This window comes from Terrapene carolina, unplaced genomic scaffold, assembly GCF_002925995.2.
Source record: "Terrapene carolina triunguis isolate 2854851 unplaced genomic scaffold, T_m_triunguis-2.0 Scaffold110, whole genome shotgun sequence".
In the NCBI taxonomy this organism is placed as follows: Eukaryota; Metazoa; Chordata; order Testudines; family Emydidae; genus Terrapene; species Terrapene triunguis.
The window spans coordinates 5,817,072-5,837,261 of record NW_020664461.1 but is presented as its reverse complement, the minus strand read 5'-3'; the positions used below and the strand labels follow the sequence as shown (position 1 = coordinate 5,837,261).

Below are 20,190 nucleotides of genomic sequence, written 5' to 3'. Positions count from 1 at the left end.
TAGTCTTAAAGGTGCCACAGGACCCTCTGTTGCTTTCTCCTTGGAGCATACTCTGTGATATCTGAATGCCTGGCTGTAGATAACAGATTTCTTGGTGTGTTTGGGGTAGTTACATGATCTGTGACAATAAACATGGTGATCTGGGGGTTTCTTGTATATAGTTGTCTTTAGGGTTCTATTGTTGAAGCTGATCAAGGTGTTCAGGAAATTGATGCTAGTATGGGAGTGTTCTAGAGAGAGTTTAATGGATGGGTGATGCTGGTGGAAGTTGTGGTGGCTTTCTGTGAGGGAGTTTAGGTCGTCTATCCGGAGGATGAAAATATCATCGGTGTATCTCAGGTGTATCGTTGGTTTTGTGGTATGTTTGTCCAGGAATTGTTCTTCAAAATGTCCCAATTAAGAGCCTGGCACATTGGGGAACTATCTTTGTACCCATGGCTGTTCCCATGGTTTGGGCAACGTGTTTGTTGTTGAATATAAAATTGTTATGGTTAAGGGTGAAATGGATGAGTTTGGCGATGTGTTTGGGGTGGATATCTGAGTGTTGTCTGTTATCTTATAAATCTTGGAGCAGGCAGCAATACCGTCATTGTGAGGGACAATGGTGTATAGGGAGGTGACATCAGTGGTGGCAAGGATGGTGTTTTGAGGGAAGTTGTTGATGATGCGGAGTTTCTCGAGGAAGTCAGTAGTATCGTTTGGGCGGTGAGTGGTTTGAGGATGGTTCTGTGGGTTCCAATATTCCTTCAGTATGTGTGCTGCAGCCAGATATGAGGGGTCTGCCTGAGTTCCCTTGTTTATGTGTTTTGGGAAGCATGTAGAAGGTCCCTGACATGGGTTCACGGGGGATGAGGTGGTAGAGTTTCTCTCGGAGCTGTTTGGCGAAGGATTTGATGATATCCTTAAACTCCCAGGTAAATTGTGGTGTGGGGTTTTCTGAGTTCTGTATAGTTAATCATCATAGTTGAGCACTATGAGGGCATCCCCTCTGACTCCTGGTTTGATATCTAATCCAGATAGTATTTAACAAACACCCCCCAAATACCTGTATCAGTAAGAGTTCCTCAGTGTACATAATGGGCACCTGAACTACCCTGCCTGTGCTTGAATTAAGATTGTAAGCTTCTTGAAAACAGGGATTGTGTCCTTTTTTGTTTGTACTCTGCTCAGTATATGAGGAGTAATCACAAAATAATAGTGGTAATCTTGAGGAAATTCCACACTCCAGATATGGAAGGGTTAAGCTAATGCTGTTTTAAGAAAGGATGATAAATGCTTTAGAATTAAGATCCTAGGTAAAGAATTGAGTTAGTACTGAACATTTAAATATGTGGATTTAAAACTGTATTGTAAATACCAGGAAGCCATAACACGATTTCTTGTATTAAAGATTAATTTTTTCCTCTAGCAAAATAATCTCTTCTGTACATCAGAATTTTTACCTGCATAGTTTGCAGGTTTTAGCAGTGTGATGCTATGAATTCGTAAATTGTTCCTATAGTTTTGTTGTGTGAAGCTGCAGCTGTCGAGCACACTGAATAATTGGGATTGCTCCTTAACTATGCAATAGTGTGTCCATGTCAGCAGGTAGATTCTGCAAGGAGGGGCACAGCATTCTTTGCAGTTCAATAAACAAGGACTTGCAACATGCTGTGACTTGCAGGCACCAGTCAGCGTTGCCTAAGGTGTGCTTTCTGCAGCTGTCGTCATGCTCCCACTCTCTTGTGGACTGTGGACTGTTACCGTTCAAAAATGTTCAGAGCAGATACCAAAGGTGTATACGTTAAAAGAACATTTTGCAATAGGATGGATCTTATTCTTTGGTACTTTCATATACATACAGTGCACAGAATATGAGGCTTCCTGACAAGGTTAGAATGCAGGAACCCTGAGATCCTTGTTTTTTCTTTTTTCCCCACAAGATTTTGGATTCATTATGGATAGGGTGACCAGATGTCCCGATTTTATAGGGACAGTCCTAATTTTTGGGTCTTTTTCTTATATAGGCTCCTATTACCTTCCACTCCCGTCCCGATTTTTCACATTTGCTGTCTGGTCACCCTAATTATGGAGCACAGCAGTTACAACTGGGGCCATGGTCAAATGTTTCTGCAATTTTGAAGTGAACCGGTAAAGGAGTTCTTGGATGGTGATCTAGAGAGAGGTCTTGAATGTTGTTCCAAAAGTCTGCTGATGTTTTTCTGCCACTTTGTGGAGGAAAAAAGAGAAATAAAACCATTGTTACCCCCTGCCTGAGATCTAGTGCCCTCTCCTTGATGTAGATATCAGAGCATAACCTGATAGTTAGGGAAGCTTGTCTGTGCGGGGGAAAAAGATCATTCTTTTCCAGGCCATTGTCCACATGGATTCCACTTCTGCCTACATGTTCCTCATGCATGTGTGATTGGATTCTTTTGGCCAACAGTGTCTTAGGAGGACGCAGAAGGTGAGAGATACTCATCTTAAACTTTTTACTGGAGCTCTTCATGAGAACCACCTCAGAATTGTAGACAAACGGGCCTACCTGTTGTGAACAGGCTTCTTCTATAGTGCTCCTCGGAGCTGGACCTCTACTCCAAGAAGAACCAAAACCTTCATCAACTGAGACCAGCAGAGCAGCTACCACCAGCACCACCAGTTCCTCTTCCCATCTCCATTCCAATCTCCCCCTCCCCTCCCCAACACATCAGAGCTGTGTGTGTGGAGCTCAGGACTGGAATAGCAGGGCAACTTATTAAAAATCACCACAATTGGTCAGGATTTGGGCTTAGATCTTCCAAAAGGAAAGATGGTCTTGTGGTAAAGGCACTGGCCTGGGGCTCAGGAGAGATCTGGTTTCCGTTCTTGCTTTGCTGCAGACTTCGTGTATGAACATAAGCATAAGCAAGTCAGTCTCTGTGCCTCAGTTTCCTCTCTGTAAAGTAGGGACAGTAGCTCTGCCCTGTCTCACAGGGATGTGTCAGGAGAAATACATTACTGATGAAGAGAACAGGTCACTGATTCAGAGCGATCTGGATCTCTTGGTAAATTGGGCTCAACAAGACAATATGCATTTTAATACGGCTAAATGTAAATATTCACGTCTAGGAACAAAGAATGTCGGCCATACTTACAGAATGGGGGTCTTTATCCTGGGAAGCAGTGACTCTGAAAAAGATTTGGAGGTTGTGGTGGATAATAAGCTGAACATGAGCTCCCAGTGTGAGGCTGTGGCCAAAAGAACTAATGGGATCTTGGGATGCATAAACAGGAAAATCTTGAGTAGGAGCCAGAGAGGTTATTTTTCTTCTGTATCTGAGACTGGTGCATCCACATCTGGAATCCTGTGTCCAGTTCTGGTGCCCACAATTCAAGAAGGATGTTGATAAATTGGGGAGGGTTCAGATAAGAGCCACGAGAATGATTAAAGGATTAGAAAACCTGCCTTCTATTGATTGAGCTCTGAGTCAATCTATTTAGCTTAACAAAGAGGTTACGGGGTCACTTGTTTACAGTCTAGAAGTATCTACACGGGAACAAATGTTTAATAGTGGGCTCTTTAATGTAGCAGAGAAAGGTTTAGTATGATCCAATGAACGGAAGTTGAAGATAGACAAATTCAGATTGAAAATAAGGCATACATTTTTGACAGTGAGTGTAATTAACCATTGGAACAATTTACCAAGGGTCAAGGTGGATTCTCCATAACTGAAAATGTTTAACTCAAGATTGGATATTTTTCTGAAAGCTCTGCTCTAGGAATTATTCTGGGGCAGTTCTCTGACCTGTGTTATACCAGAGGTCAGACTAGATATTCACAATGGTCTGTTCTGGCTTTGGAATGTATGAATTAAAGAGTGTAAGACACCCAGATGCTGCAGTGATTGGGGTCTGGAGGTACCTATGGTTGAGTGCTTAAAAAGGTGGTTACAGCTGTAGAGGTTATTACCTGTAGAGGTGCATTCGCCAAGTTATATCATTTGAACTAGAAATGCTTCTAAAACTAGAATTAACTTTTAAAATGTGCTCGCCGAAGGTAGAAAGAGTGATTTAAACTTGAATATTTTAGTAATTAATTTTCCAACTCTCCCGTTAAAGATTTTTGACCCAAACACAAAAAAAGACATGAGATTATCAAAAGCATTATACCTTATAGTTGCCATGTTGTAGCGTTCTTGGGTCTGTATTTGAGAACAGCAGCCTTTATGCACTAACTGTCTGAGCTCCACTACCCTCCTGCCCAGGAGGAGTCCATTAACAGTGTGCTTGGTTGCAAGCCAGCCCATCAGTGTCTAATGGAATTACGTGCAATGTAGATATACTCAGAAACCACAGTGGGCAAATAACCGACATGGATGCCTGTAAATATAGTGTGGGCATCACTAATATTGTTGTGTGTAATTTATTTCATGAAGCTCACTTATTCATAGGTGAAGCACCAAATCAGCAAAACAGAAGTGGATGGTAATGTTGTTGTTAATGATTGCAGCAGTCTGAAAGATGAATCCCTGCCTGCTGCTGCAGGGTGGCCTTTGACTTCATAGTGCACTGGATGAGGATGTCTCACAACTGGAATCTTAAATACGTTCTCCTTAAATATGGGTTGATGCTACTATGTGAATACGAGAATTTTTAAAACTCTGTCCCTGGTGTATAGGCTGCATTTCACTAGTTAATGGGGCTTAGAGTCCCTCCATCCTCCAATACGTAAAAGTTGGGTGGTCTCATAATGAGACATGCATAACACAAAAGGAAAAGCTGGGACGTTTGAAATAATGTGGGACTGAAGTCTGTAATGTTGTATTTTCTCTAACCTTAAAATCCTGCACCAGCCTGTGTCATCAATAATAAATAGCAGGAGAATGTCTGGCTGACGTACATTTGGATCTAAAATGATGAGTGGTCCAGTGAGTGAATGCCAGCACATTACAAATCATTTTGTGGGCCATCATTTTAAACTGGAAGTATTGGGAGCTTACGAAGCCATTTCCTTGCTGTAAATAAGGCTTGTTTCCCCAGTTTAAATTTGTGTTTTGTTACCTTAGGATCATTTTTAAAAAGACTGAGAAAATGCATGTTGAAATACTATTATGCCAGCTGAAGTGTATATGTTTGTACATTAACTGTACGTCATCCTGACATGGTCACAAAATGCATGTCCCTTCTGAGACCTCTGGCTGGTAAGCAGACATGCTCCACAGTCACAGAGAAAATGGAGACTTGGACATGCGCTTGGAGTTATACAGCACAAGTGAAGGTGTTTTTAAACTGTTTCAAATGCCCCATGTCATTTTCTCTTTGACAAGCTCCAGGGTTCTCCTGGTGTTCAGTTATTGCAGGGGTGGGCAAACTATGGCCCGCGGGCCAGATCCAGCCCATCGGGGCTTTGGATCCGGCCCGCGGCATTGCCACCCCTGTGGCCCAGCGGGCCCTGCGCCGCTCCCAGAAACGGCCGGCAGGCACCATGTCCCTGCAGCCTCTGGGGGAGGGATTACAGCGCTGAAACTTGCTGTGCTCAGGGGGGTGTTTTTTCACACCCCTGAGTGAGAAAGTTGCAGCGCTGTAAATTGCCAGTGTAGACAAGCCCTAAGTAATGAGTTGGCTAGTGTCAGCCTATTCCCTGATAGACATTGGTCCAAAAAACAAACCTACCACGGAGTTGGTACCTGCTGTTGTAGTTTTTGGATTCTCTTCAGTAGCAGGAGAATGCTGCATAGCAGGGCAGAGCATCATCATCAGAGCTGTGTGTGTGGAGCTCAGGACTGGAATAGCAGGGCAACCTGGCATGCCAAAGTTGAGATATTAGTGGGTTATTTTCATGATCACCTGAATCACATCTCCCCGTTTACAATTTTGAAAAACATTTTTTAATTGTTGGAAATATGTCTAGTCAAATATTGGTTAGACATCTGGGTTAGTCAACATTAATCTATAGGTGACATCACTTCCATGGATTATGACTTTTGGACATGCTCTGAGATGCGAACTTTAACCATGGTAGTACCTGGCCAGATGCACACATGGTTTGCTGACCATACTCTAAGGGGCTGAGATGGTTTCTGTGAAAGAGGAGATGACTTCTTATTTTTTTCCACTGGCTGTCAAACCTAGAGCAAGCTTTTCTTTCAACTGGGGTTTTCCATGTTGATGTAAAGGCTGTTTTAATTTCATCCTCTCCAGACTTCTAAAATGTTTGCTGAAGTGGATGATACAATTTACATCCTGATGTTAAGTCAGTATGGGAACCCTTCTCCCACCCTCCCAGACCTAGATTGATTTGGGCCTTCTGTGTTTGGGACTGGGATGCTTATTCCTTGGCTAGTAGGCTATACTCCTAGCTCAGTTCTTGCGCTAGGTTAGAAAGCATTAGCTCAAACGCCTCCTACTTGATAGCGCTTAAGTGCAGTCTTTTGACCTTACCACCTCAGTGATGTCTGCTTCAGTTGTTACCATGCCTAGATGGGCTCACGTAGTGATACAGATATTGTTAGAGGAGTTGGAAAAAACAACAACTCTTGACATTGAAGAAGGGCCTTTCTTGGACAGGTTCAGTCCCTTCAGGCATAGGTGTTGGAAGTAGGGGTGCTGGAGGTGCTGCCGCACCCCCAGGCTTGACGTGGTTTCCAGTTTGGTTCAGAGGCTCTCAGCACCCCCACTATACAAATTGTTCCAGTACCCCTGCCTTCAGGGAGACTGTCATGGAGTGTGTGCTTGGCATCATTATCCTCTTCAGTGCCAGCATCACTACCACCCATAACATCTGCGCTGTGATTCCTTACAGCTCTTGAGTCTGTTCATCCGGATACACTCCGCTCCCTTCCCTTTGATGCACATCTTGAGTAGATTGAAGACCAAGATTGCCTATGACATCTGTTAGTCTTAAAGGTGCCACAGGAGACTCTGTTGCTTTTTACAGATCCAGACTAACCTGATATATGAAGATTAGGATTCACCAGTCAGAAGCACGTGAGGATAATTTACTGGGCTCCTCAATGCTCCCTTCGCTCTTAAAAACCTATAAATCCATGAAACATACAGTTGAGGAAATGGCCATTTTTCAGTATCTCTGAGAACTCTGAGGACTCTCTCTCTGCCTCATAGATTCTCTTTCAGAACCTGAGCTGGAGGAAAGTTCTTAAAGTTCTTTGAAACCCCCCTTTCTTGAGGCAAAATCCAAGCGTGTCTGTGTGTGAGTGAGTGAGAGTGTAAGAGAATTTTTGTGAGGTGCCTAACCACATTCTGAAACTTTACGCTGTAGTAACTATTTAAATGTATATACATGAATTTTTGTTTGTCTGCAGGCACGGTTGTGGACTCTGAATGTGAAAGTAGTTTCTACAAATAGGGAGAAATGACTTGTATAATGGGAATGCCAGAGTGCATTCATCATTAAGCAGGATGCTTTCTTCCTCACCAGGTAGATGAGGCAAAGGTCCAATTCACTGCTAGGGGAAGGACAGAACAATATAATTAAAATGAAATGCAGTTTCCCTAGCAAAAGGCCTTTTTAGGAGTCAGGGAATTTGTTCACTATTCTATGATTGCTTACAATGGATTTTAATGGAGTTGGGAGTCAGAGTAAAGGTCCTATATTTACAAAATAAGGCTACACGTTTTAATTCTTAAAACCAGGAAAAACCTGAGCCTGCCAAGGCCCTTTGAACTACTGATTCAAGAACTAGCTGCTTGCAAAGAGGGATTAAAACCTTTTAATCCCTTTGTGCAAAAGAATATTGTGTTTAATGTGGCAGTCATGCTCACTAAATTAATTTCCAAGCACGAGATTCTAGTCCTGCTTGTTCTTGCTCTGCCTTTGTTTCCTAGCTCTGCATACGCTAGGGGCCTTTTGCACTTTTCAGTACAAAGTAAAACGTTGAAGTTTTGAAGAAAGTTGCAAATAATAAACTATAGATTAGGAGAAAAATCACAAAAGTGACTAGGAGCAGCCACAGCTGTGCAGACTGCCTGAGGCAATGCTATAATTACTGAGTTGCTAATGCCCAGCAACCCGCACTGCTAATCTCCTGCCCATTGTATGCAATCTAGGAAGATAGAAAAGGCTATATTTAGACATAAGGTAAAATTTATTTAGGTAAACAGTTGAAAGCTCTCAAAAGAATGTTGTGTAAATACTAATAAATAGGAAGCAACCTCCTAATCCTATCCTGAGTCCAAATGGGTTTATAAACACAGAGGCTGAAGCGTTGATTAGCCAAGGGGATGTATATTACTAAGCTAACAGGAAGTGCCCCCAAGCTAGAATTGAAGTTTTGGGTCAGTTTTCAAATTTTAAGCAAAAATAAAACTGGAAAGCTGCAGCCTGGGTTGTGGAGGTGCTGTGAGGTGCATGGTTTGGAAATTGCAAACTGTTCGTTGCTTCTTCCTGCCACCTTCTCCTTTTCTTCCTCCCCTTACCTCTTACTTTGTGCACATGCACATCCTTTCACGTCTCCCCAGAATACAGTTCGTATTCAATCGTGCTTCAAGACTGACTCCAGTTGAGCAGTCCCGGACTCTTCCAGTGTAGCCAGCAATGGGAACACAAAGATCAGTTTTTTTCTGGGTGCAAGAGCCTCGCTGTGATTGAAGGAGCTCAAAGGGAAGTTGGGGGGGGGTGAAGATTTTTTTTTCGGTTTCTATAACAGTCTTTCTTTTTAAAAATGTCGCCATTGAGCAGTTTGAGCCCCATTTTCGTATCTTTTATAATCCTTCTGCCCGTCTGAGTTGGCAGCAACAAGTGCCGGGTTCAGTATCTAGGGGTTGTGTTTCAATAACACAATGTAAAACCGGCTTGAACCTCCACCCAGTGACCGGGGACAATTACATACCACCCCCCCCGGGGCGTGAACCGCTCCACCAGCCGTCCCATGAGCTGATCCGCCATATATCTTCAGGGCCCCCCACTACTTAACACAGCACTCAGTGATTTCAGCGCTTTAGTGAATTCAGCTTGTAGTAGGGGGAGCCCCAGTGCTAGTGCACCATTGGCCCAAGGTGAATTCAGCTCAGCAGCCTGTAACTAGACTCCTAATAGAATCAAGATTAGCTCTGATATTCCACAGTAGGGGGGGAGAGAGAGAGAGAAGGAGGTGCAATTGGTGCCTCAAGCCCTCAAAAAGGGGACCATGCCATCAGGTACAAATACCTGTCCCCTGCCTCTCTCCATTCACTGGGAATTGGAACCCATGTCCCTTGTCTAGCGAGTGCTACTTAGTTGATGGCGAGTCCCTCCATCATAAAATGCCAAGTACAGTTCTACTGTCCTTGATTCACATAATCAGGGTAACAACACTTTATTCTTCCTGCCCCAATAACAGAGAAACTGGGGATCCCACAGCAGTCAAAGTGACCATTTGGGCTGCCGTGGACTCATGCTAGGCGAGGTGGGTGTGCCTATGCAAACAAGATCAGCCCCTGAAGTTCTTTTCCACAACTCGCCACAATTCACCACCAGAAGTCAGGGTAGAGTTCATCCTGACTCTGCTTACACTTTTGACATGATTTCAGAGTAGAGAAAGCGCCATGTTCACGGTAGGTAGTTGTTGAGTATCTACACAGTGAATATGCACCTCCCCACCCACAACCAACCAGAGTGCATGGAATTGCATAGGAGAGAAACTGCAGTTTCATCAGTCTTGCAAAATTGTGATGACAGGTTACCACCCTTCCCATTAAATCTGCTCACCCACTCTTGTCAGGCTGAGGAGGATCAGACTGAACCCCACCCCCGGAAATTTTACCTGCCCATCAAAATGATCATTAGCCCCAGGTGAATGGGCAAGTGGAGTTTTTCAAAGTTGCTGACTAAGCCCTGGTCTATACCTAAAACTTAGGTTGTGACCAAGCTAAGTTGCTCACAAGTGTGAAAAAATTCAACGCCCTGAGAGACATATATAACTTTAGCACCCTTGTGGCCACGACGGAGTCTGCGCTGCAGGCAGCTCCATCAAGAGAAGGCACATGCAGGAACGCAGCAGGGAAAGTCCCTTTCACCCCAGGGGCACCTGTTCAAAACTCCCAGAGTGAACGAATGAACACACACACACACACACACACACACACACACACACACACACACTGGAAGAATACACTGAATAAAGGAAAGAGAAATATTTATTCACAGAGGGATGAAAGGAGAAAAGCAACAGGGCGAAAAATAGGGAGAGCAGTAACACAGGGTTGTATTCAACTCAAGGCTCCACAGGCCCAGTGGTAGCACAGACTGAAAGGGCAGACACTGAGCAATCATAGGACTGGAAGGGACCTCTAATACAGCCCAGAATGAGGTTTGCTTTTTTTGCAACAGTGTTACACCATTGACTCATATTTAGCTTGTGATCCACTATGACCCCCAGATCCCTTTCCACAGTACTTCCTAGGCAATCATTGCCCATTTTGTATGTGTGCAACTGATTGTTCCTTCCTAAGTGGAGTACTCTGCATTTGTCCTTATTGAATTTCATCCTATTTACTTCAGACCATTTCTCCAGTTTGTCCAGATCATTTTGAATTTTAATCCTATCCTCCAAAGCACTTGAACCCCTCCCAGCTTGGTATCGTCCACAGACTTTTTAAGTGTACTCTCTATGCCATTTATAAGTGTACTCTTTATAAGTGTACTCTCTATGCCATTAGGAATGTATCTGCACACAGAGTTCAGGAGTCCTGGGCAGAGTTCCAATTCAGCAATGAGTCTTGGGTGCTCCTGGTTGTCTTTGGTGCCAGTAAACTTTCCCCAACAAACCCCTCTGGTGCCCTCTTCTGCCGCTTTCTGAAAAGCCACACAGAGCGACCACCTCCCCACTTAACTAGCTAACAGCCTCCCTCCTTATTCCCAATGCAAAGTCACAAGCCCCAGTACTCGCGACCCCATATAGCTCTGGGCAGCAGTGATACTGGGTCTTACTCTGGTTTGTCCTTCTTGGGCGATTTTTCCCTGGCACAGTGCTCCTCCTGGCGCCTGTCCTGGGATGTCCCCGATCTGTCCTTCCCAGGCTTCATGCAAGTTCTTGGCTCTTTCACTGTGTGCCGGTCTGCTTGCTGCAGCCCTTGTGTCTGGAGCTCCAGACACACACACCCTGTCGCTCTCCTGTCCCCATCCCCTCTGCTCCTCCTCCCCCCACAGCACTTCCCCCAGGACCAATCAGCTTTTCCCTGCTCAGGAAAAATATTTAAAGGGGCCATGTTCTCTAAACCCCAGAGGGGTTACACATAGTTAAGCCGACCTAAGCCCTGGCATACACACCACTAGGTCAACGAAGAATCCTTCTGTCAACCTACCTACCATGTCTCTACTACAGCGAGAGAAAAACCCCTTCCATTGCTGTAGCTGTGTCACTGTAGTGTAGCCCTACAGCGGGACTGGCATCCCGTGCTCCCGCAGGACCTGCTGCCATAATAGCAGGAGCGGGCAAAATGTACTTTGTTGCGAGCGGGATTGGGTGGACAAAAAAACCAGACTGTGGGAATTTGTGGGAAAACACTTAATCTCTCCTCAGTTTACCACATAAAAATTGTCTGAATTCCATTTATATATATGAAAATATATTAACCGACCATAGTTGTTTTTTGTTTTGTTTTAGCAGCATGGGGGAATCTCTCTCCCGTGCGGGATTTGCAGGATCTAAGGTTTTTGAGGGTGAGAATGGGATAAAAATGCAAGAAACAATGCTGGAGAAGAAATAGTCCCGCGCAGGGCTTTAGTATAGACAGTACAGCATTCCTGCAGTCTGATTGGCTGACACCGTTCCATTTCAGTATGATGCCAGTTAATGCTAGGCATTTAATCTCTTTTCAGCAATGTCTGTGATTCAGCGAGACAGTATTAGAAGTCTGCTGAAGTGCTAAAATAATATGGCAGGCTATTGCAATAGTTTATTAATCCCCAGCAGTCATGGCCTTAACACTTAAAAGCATTAACAACATTCACGTTACATTTCAGTAGAATGAAAGGGAATTTCTCTCATGATCAGTACTTAACATAAACACCTATTTTTTCTTATTTATTCCATGTCATCAATGTACCGTGATGGTTTTCATACAAATAAACAAGGACAGGTGGCTAATCAGAAATGGATTTATGCCAGTAGTATTATATTGATGCTTTAATAAAAGAGGGAATTTTTAAAATAGTCGTTTTAAGTGCTTTCTTTTAAAGGAGAATTACTGTTTCTGTCAGATTTTATATCATCGTGGACTCTCCATCACTGACAATTTTTAAATTAAGATTGGATGTTTTTTGAAAATATATGCTCAGAATTATTTTGGAAAAACAACAAGGAGTCTGGTGGCACCTTAAAGACTAACAGATTTATTTGGGCATAAGCTTTCGTGGGTAAAAACCTCACTTCTTCAGGCTAATTATTTTGGGACGTTCTATGGCCTGTTATACAGGAAGTCAGACTAGATGATCACAGTGTTCCCTTCTGGCTTTTGAATCTATGAACCTTTAAATCATATATCAAATCAGTAAAAAATCAAATCACTTCAAGGAATGCCAGTGAAAGTTTCAACGTTTCTGTGCCACTGGGTGCCTGTGAGCTCTTAGAGTCAGCCATGCTTCTGTGAAAGGGCCCAATATTGGATAAGTGGAGCTGTGGAAGGAGAACTGGTAGAAAGTAGCCTCATCATTTTGGTGAGAGTGGAGACAATGATTACAGAAGAGTGTGGGTCTGAGGCATTTGTGTACCAGTAAAACGACATTTAAGCTAATAATGGGCATGTCCCCACTCTCTGACTGAAATGTGTTATACATAAACAAACATAAGCACTCTTGCCATTGAAATCAACACTTATATGTAGTGTAGTTGTAGCTGTGTCGGTCCCAGGATAGTAGAGAGACAAGGTGGGTGAGGTAATGTCTTTTATTGGACCAAATTCTGCTGATGAGAGACAAGCTTTCGAGCCACACTGAGCTGGTTCTTAGTTCATCATGTTTTCTGTCAGTACTGTGACAGACCCAGACCAGTGGGGTACAGAAGTCTGGTAGAGGGCAAATATACTGGTCACTTGATGAGTAGTTTTCTGTTCCCTGAGTGACCAGAGCAGGGGCTGCACTAGCGTAATCAGGAACCCGCTAGAACCAGTTAAGGCAGGCAGGCTAATTAGGACACATGGAGCCAATTAAGAAGAAGCTGCTAGAATCAATTAAGGCAGGCTAATCAGGGCACCTGGGTTTTAAAAGGAGCTCACTTTGTCTCTGGGCTGTTCCCCAACCCACATGGTGAATCTCTGAGGCAAGAAAATCCGCCAATAAGCGCAGGACCCACCAAGATAGAGGAGGAACTTTGTCACAGTACATAGACAAAACAGCAGCCTCCACCGACTGACCAAGTTTTACTACTTTTCATTGAACAGAATGTTGATTTTTTTTGTTAAATAAACGGGTGCAGGATTGTATGATTCTGAAAATTTTAAAAAACATTGAAGATTTGCTTGATCATGTTAAAGGTCTGGTACTGAAATGAATTCTTTATCAATTATTCACTTCACTTTATGTGAATTTGTGTAAATATCTACACTTGGGAACTTAGAAAAAGCAGTAGAAATGCCAGGTAAAGAAAAATGCATCTTATTTTGAGACATTGATTGCAGATTTGATTACCATGGACAAATGCAGTTCAAATGGGAAAAAACACTATCATTAAAATTGAACTGAAATACCAGAACAGTTTATACTAGCTATTGGGCATGTTGTAGACATGAAAGCCTAAGTCACATTAAGACTACAATTAGACTAGTGTAATACAGAGCTAGCTTTAGGTAACCTTTTATGCTTAAATACAAACTGAGTACTGTAGCACACTTTGGTTACCATGTTGTGAAAATGGGGCGTGTGTAGATTACAAAAGAATGGGCCATGACCGTTCAGTTAAAAAAGGAATGAACACCCCCCCCCACACACACAAGTGTCTTCATCAAAGCCAAATAAACTTTCTACAGAGCACATAGAAAATGAACTAACAGCACGATCACTGATACCAGCTGATATCAGTAACCCATTATCATAAGAACATAAGAATGGCTATACTGGGTCAGACCAAAAGTCCATCTAGCTCAGAATCCTGTCTTCTGACAGTGGCCAATGCCAGGTGCTTCAGAGGGAATGAACAGAACAGGTAATCAAGTGATCCATCCCGTCACCCATTCCCTGCTACTGGCAAACAGAGGCTAGGGACACCATCCCTGTCCATCCTGGCAAATAATCACAGACAAATAATTGCAAATGGTTAGTAAATCAGCTATATTAAAAGGACTTAACAGGATCTTTCATACTTTAAAATTACAAATTAATTGAGATCACAACCTTTGAATCAAAAGACATTCAGTCAGATAGTATTCCTACTATTACGACTCTAAATATCCAACTTACAATAATGCTCACAAAGGGGGATAAATGTGCTAATTGAGGAATCATGGTTCAACAGTGGAATAAATCTGGGAGGAAGAAAAAACACCAATCCTTCATACATATTTATGTGAAAGGTGATACAGGATGAAGAGAAATTGCGGTATTCTTTTTTTGTGTATAGTACCCACAGCCTCTCTGTTCATTGCCATTCTAGGACCAACCATGCACAGAGCAAAGCTGTTGTCTGCCTAAGGTACTTGTGTGGTCCCCATTTCTGTGGTATCTGAGCACCACCCCATCCCTTAAGGTATTTGTCCTTTCAGCACTCCTGTGACGAAGGGAAGTATGAGTTACAGATAGGGACCTGCAGCATAGTGACTTGGAGTCTGTGGCAGAGTAGGGAATTGAACTTGGGTCTTCTAAATCCCAGACTATAGGGCTAACCACTTGACCATCCTTCCTGTCTCATTCAGTCTCCCCATTGACTTCATGCAGGCTATTCACATTAGTAATGCTACCCAATGCGTACATTTTTGCAGATTGGAGGCGGTTATTTAGTTAATCTCATCCATTACATATTTTTTCTCAAAAAGAGTGTAAATTATAATCTCGGTTTAATCCAAGTGGTGACAACCTTCATATAAAGTGCCAGCTCCCTCTGTGTGAAGTCTGTTGATTGTGGCTGGTCCTCTGTTTTGTTTAGAAACATGGTCAGTCCTCATAACCTGTAGAATTATGATAGAATGATTTTCTCTTTTTTCCCAGGTGAATGAATATTCAGCCATCTAATTACAGAGCTGTGTTTAATCATTCATTTTTTTCATAGACCTTGGTGGTCTCCCCGACTTAAAACAATCCCTGAGAATGGAAGGAATGGTATGATTCTCAGAATACATTAACTTTTTTTTTTATAAACTTTGATTCAGATATAAAATGTTGAAAAGCATCAGGATTTGATTTGCATCTAAAAAGGAAACTTCTAGCTATGTTTGTTTTGAAATAAATCCATAGGATAAATAGCCTGTTCCAGCAAGTCTATAAATCTATTTGTATAGGCATGTCTCAAGTTAGAGCTCCTTGTCATACCCTGGACATTACAAAGTTGTTAGGAAGAGAGTGTTCCTTATATAACCAGTGCAGAGTAAACCTGTAACTAGGATCTGCACCTGGGGGGTATGCACGTGCCTCAGCACCCAATGTGAGGGCTGATTGACCAGATGAGTCAGGTGACCAAGGGTAACAACAAACAGCTCAATGGTAGTATTTCCTATAAGAGAGAGCCTGCTCAGTCAAATGGGAGATGCCAGGGGTCAGGGAACGGACCTGTGAGAAGGGCTCTGTGCACAAGTCAGGGGAAGGTTGGGTAGGAGATACCCTCAGAGAGCAGGGGTTGAATCCTTCACAGAGGGAGGGCCCAGAGCATGTCCTAGGTTTCAGGCAGGAACTATAGAGTCTACAGAAGATGCGTTGAGTTGAGGTGACATTCATAACTTAGTTAGACACTAAAAATTATAGCGTGAATAGAGACCCTGGTTTTATGGCTTATTACAGCAATCTGTAACCCACAAATCTCCTCCTCCCCATGACTGGAGGAGTGTTAATGGGCCCCTTCACCTTGAATGGTCCATAGAAATATGTGTTAACAACTTATGCTAAACAATCTGTTCTACCTTGTATTTAGCTGTGATACTCTGAGTATGTTTCCCAGACATGAAGAAGAGCTTTGTGTAAGCTCGAAAGCTTGTCTCTCTCACCAACAGAAGTTGGTCCAATAAAAGATATCACCTCACCCACCTTGTCTCTGTAGTATCCTGAGACCAACATGGCTACAACATTGCATACACTGAACTGTTTCAGGTTTCAGAGTGGTAGCCGTGTTAGTCTGTATCAGCAAAACCAACGAGGAGTCTCTAAGGTGCCACAAGGGCTCCTCGTTGGTTGAACTGTTTCAGTAAATAAAGAAACCGCTGAAGAGAGGGTGTGTGTGTGTGTGTGTGTGTGTCTGGTGAGTAGGCCTCCTGACTCACAAAGTTTGTTGTACATGATGTCCAGGTCCCATGAACAGCACAGGACAATAGTGTATTTATAGTCCCACTTCATAGCTAATGAACTGCGCCTCGGGAAGGCTGTGCTGCTAATTCTTCAATATGCCGGAATGAATCTCCCTCCTGCCTCCCTGCCAGTGTCTGTAGGAGTCCTTCCTCAGCCCCATTGCACCTTATAAGATCCACAGGGACAGTTGGCTAATGTACATTTCAAACTCCATTAGGTAGTGCACGCTTAACTTACCTGCTCATGTACACCTGGCTTTCTCCAGCATCATTCTCATAGATCTCTTCAAGTTTGAGGAAGGGATCCTTTCTCCTGTGCACCTTAGCACCCTTCCTGAGCCCCTTAAAGTCTGCCAGAGCCCACCTGACTGCTCCTGTGTGTCCCTACTGATTTGAACCAAAATACTGGTGTAGACTCTTCTGTGACTAGGAAACTAAATTAGCCCTCTTTGACAGCAAATCCTTCCTTGGCTGTGTACGTTACAAGCTTAGCCAAAAATCTGAGTATGCTCAGTGAGTAACTATCCAACACTATTAACTGTGAAATAAAAATCCCTTTGGAACGGAAGAGAGTGCTGCGTTCAGTGAGGGCTATCAGCATGCAGAGTGTCACCCTTCCGCTTCACCTGGAGCACAGCCTTTTTTTTTTTTTTTATGTTGCAATGTTTTTTTATAGTGAGAAAAGTGTCATTTTCACTCTTCGTACTCACATGCTGAACTGTTTCCCCTTCAATTTTCCGGAATAATTCACTTTTAGGCAAAGCCCTAGCATGGAAAATTTAATAAAGTTGTAAGTAAATAGAAATAGTTAAGTAGCATTAACTGTAGCAGTTGCTGCCACTCCCACTATAGACGAGAAAACGTTATTTGGGTGAAGAGTGGAATAAGAGTTTCTTTAAGGGTGTGGGTCGAGCACTTTCTGGGGATCTGTCACTTTGAATAATGAGCCCATAGAGGGAAACAGATACTGGTCTAGAGATCTTCAGAGTGTTGCACTGGTGGCGAGTGAGGTCAGGCTGTGATGGGCATTCAGCCATCCTATACCACTCCCTTCAGTCACTTAGAACTTTCCCAGAAGTTTCTCTCTCAGGCTGAAATTTCGCAAGCTTGGTCTCATTCCAAAGCTAAATCTTTCTGAGAACGTTTGAGTAAAATCTGTTTAACTATTCCTGGACCCTGAGCATGAAAGTGCATATTGTTCCCTTGAAAAAATATTTTATTTTTCACATTTGCAATTTGTCCGCCCCCTATCCGCCTCCTCCCACTTTTCACTTTCTGCCTGCCCCCCCCCCAACCTCCCCCCCCCCCCCCCCCGCTCCTTGTCCCCTGACGGCCCCCTCCCAGGACACACACCCCCCCGCTGCCTGTCCCCTGACTGCCCCAACCCTTATTCACACCCTTCGCCCCCTGACAGGCCCCCCGGGACTCCCACGTCTATCCAATCCCTCCTGTTCCCCTGCCCCATCCAACCACCCCCGCTCCCTTTCCCCTTCCTGCCCCATATCCAACCCCCCTGCCCCGGCCTCCTTACCATGCCGCTCAGAGCAGAATGTCTGGCAGCGGCGCCTCCCGGTCGGAGCCAGACATACTGCCGCACTGCCTGGCATGAGCGTGCAGCCCCGCCACCGGATAGCGGGGGGGGGCTGGGGGGGGCGGGGGCTAGCTGCCTGGCCAGGAGCTCAGGGGCCGGGCAGGACGGTCCCGCGGGCCGGATGTGGCCCATGGCCCGTAGTTTTCCCACCCCTGCCATAGGGACTAGTCACTTTGCCCAATTTAAAGTGGGGGAGGGAAGAATTGTGTTTGATTAAAAAAAATTGCATGTTGAGTATTTGCAGTATACGGTTTTCTTGCTGTGTCTCCAGTGGCTACCCGGAGAGAGAGACATTGAAAACAGGATTAACAAACAGGTTAAATGGATTGCTCGGGCCTTTCCCTGGTCCATCCCTGCTTCTTGTCCTCTCCCCATAACATATTTTAGTGGTTGAACTCTAATCTGCTTACTCTGGAAAGAAGTCAGTCAGACACCTTTTACTCAGTGATACCGTGACTGAGGACCTGTGGACTATGACCTTTTCGTTAATTGTCACTAAGACTATGCTTTTTTCACGGAGGTTGCGGCTGTCATGGAATCTGTGACTTCCAGCCACCTCCATGATTTCAGCCTGCAGCGGCCTGGACCTCCGAGCAGGCCCTCGCAGCTGCCTAGCTGCTGTGAGCGGTGTGGGGACCCCTGCAGCAGAGTTTCCCATTTTGTCATTGATATTTTTAGCAAAAGTCAGGGACAGGTTACGGGCTTCCGTGAATTTTTCTTTATTGCCCATGACCTGTCCCCGACTTTTGCTAAAAATATCTGTGACAAAATCTTAGCCTTAATCGTCACTGACATAAGTTTCAAGAGTTGTTGACATACCCCTAATCCCTGGATGTGGTCAGAAGGCCAGGACACAAGATCTGAGTCTTGGTTGTTTGTAGTGTGACAAGCCCCGGGATACAACCTGGACTGTGGAATTGCTGTGCCCCCTTAACTTGCTAGCTTGGGGTGTCTCTCTCACTGCTCAGCTAGTGACAAGGAGCCGCTTTGGGCTTTGCTCTCACACAGCCATTAGCATGTGAAGGCACACCCAACGTTATATGTAGGCTCTCGCAGCCACTTATGAACTGCATACAGGGAGACACCACAAATTTCCCCAGCCCCAGCCTCGGAAATGTGCATCTTACACTGCTCAAGACCCCCTTGATCAGAGTAAACTCATTAATTAGTTCGTCATACCATCAAAGGGTACAAATATGCACCAGCCTTTGTAACCCGAGTAGATTCTCCAAACTTCAATCAAAAACACCGTGGCTTAGATAAAACATTAAAATAAGTTTATTAACTACAGAAAGATAGATTTTTTTAAAGTGATATAAGCATAGAAGTTCAAAATTGGTTACAAAGGAAATAAAAGATAAAAACTCCAAGCTATTTAATAAGCTTTGTCAGGCTAAGTCAAATTTGAAGCAATAAGGTTTCTCTTACCCAAAACTCACCATGATTGAATTGGCCTCGTTAGCACTACAAAAAGTAATTTTCCCTGTGTTGATATTCACCCCTTCTTGTCAACTGTTGGGGATGGGACAGTTCCACCTTAATTGAATTGGCCTCGTTAGCACTGATTTCTCTCCCCCCCCCCCCCCCCCCCCTTACTTGGTAAGGCAACTCCCATCTTTTCATGTGCTCTATTTTATACCTGTCTACTTTTTTTCACCCCATGCATCTGATGAAGTGGGTTCTAGCCCACGAAAGCTTATACCCAAATAAATGTGTTAGTCTCTAAGGTGCCACAAGGACTCTCGTTGTTGCTGCAGTCTTTGCTAACTGGAAAGCTTTGTCAGTTAGTCCCCCCTCCCCCCATTTAAATGTTTCTTTGTCTTCCAAATGATCTTGTTGCCTTCACTGCGGGAGGGGGGGGGAAGGTGGTCTGATGATGTCCCTGTCCCTTATTTGATACTCTCCTCCAGGTGCTGGAAAGACCCATGTTGTGTGATGGGGGTTAGGCAGGCACATGGTGTAGATACTCAAGCAGCACTCTCTCCTGTGAATGGTAACTCTCTTGTTTACATCTCTCCTGCTGGTGAGTGGCCCAGATGGTCGCTTAACACCTGGCTGGATGTTGGTCACTCCTTTGTTGACACTGAAGAGCTAGTCTGTGGGCGTTTCCTAGACTCACAACATGGTTCAGTATCAAACAGAGCAAAATTTCTTAACTTCATATACAGTGATGATGCACACGTTTTGACAGGATAGTGATACTCAACAGATTATAACTT

General features: G+C 43.9%; 1 protein-coding gene across 1 annotated transcript in view; it reads left to right on the top strand.

Moving 5' to 3' along the window:
* PTPRF (protein tyrosine phosphatase receptor type F) overlaps positions 1-20,190 on the top strand; it is a 397,824-nt gene that overhangs the window by 113,791 nt on the left and 263,843 nt on the right. The window lies entirely within an intron of this gene.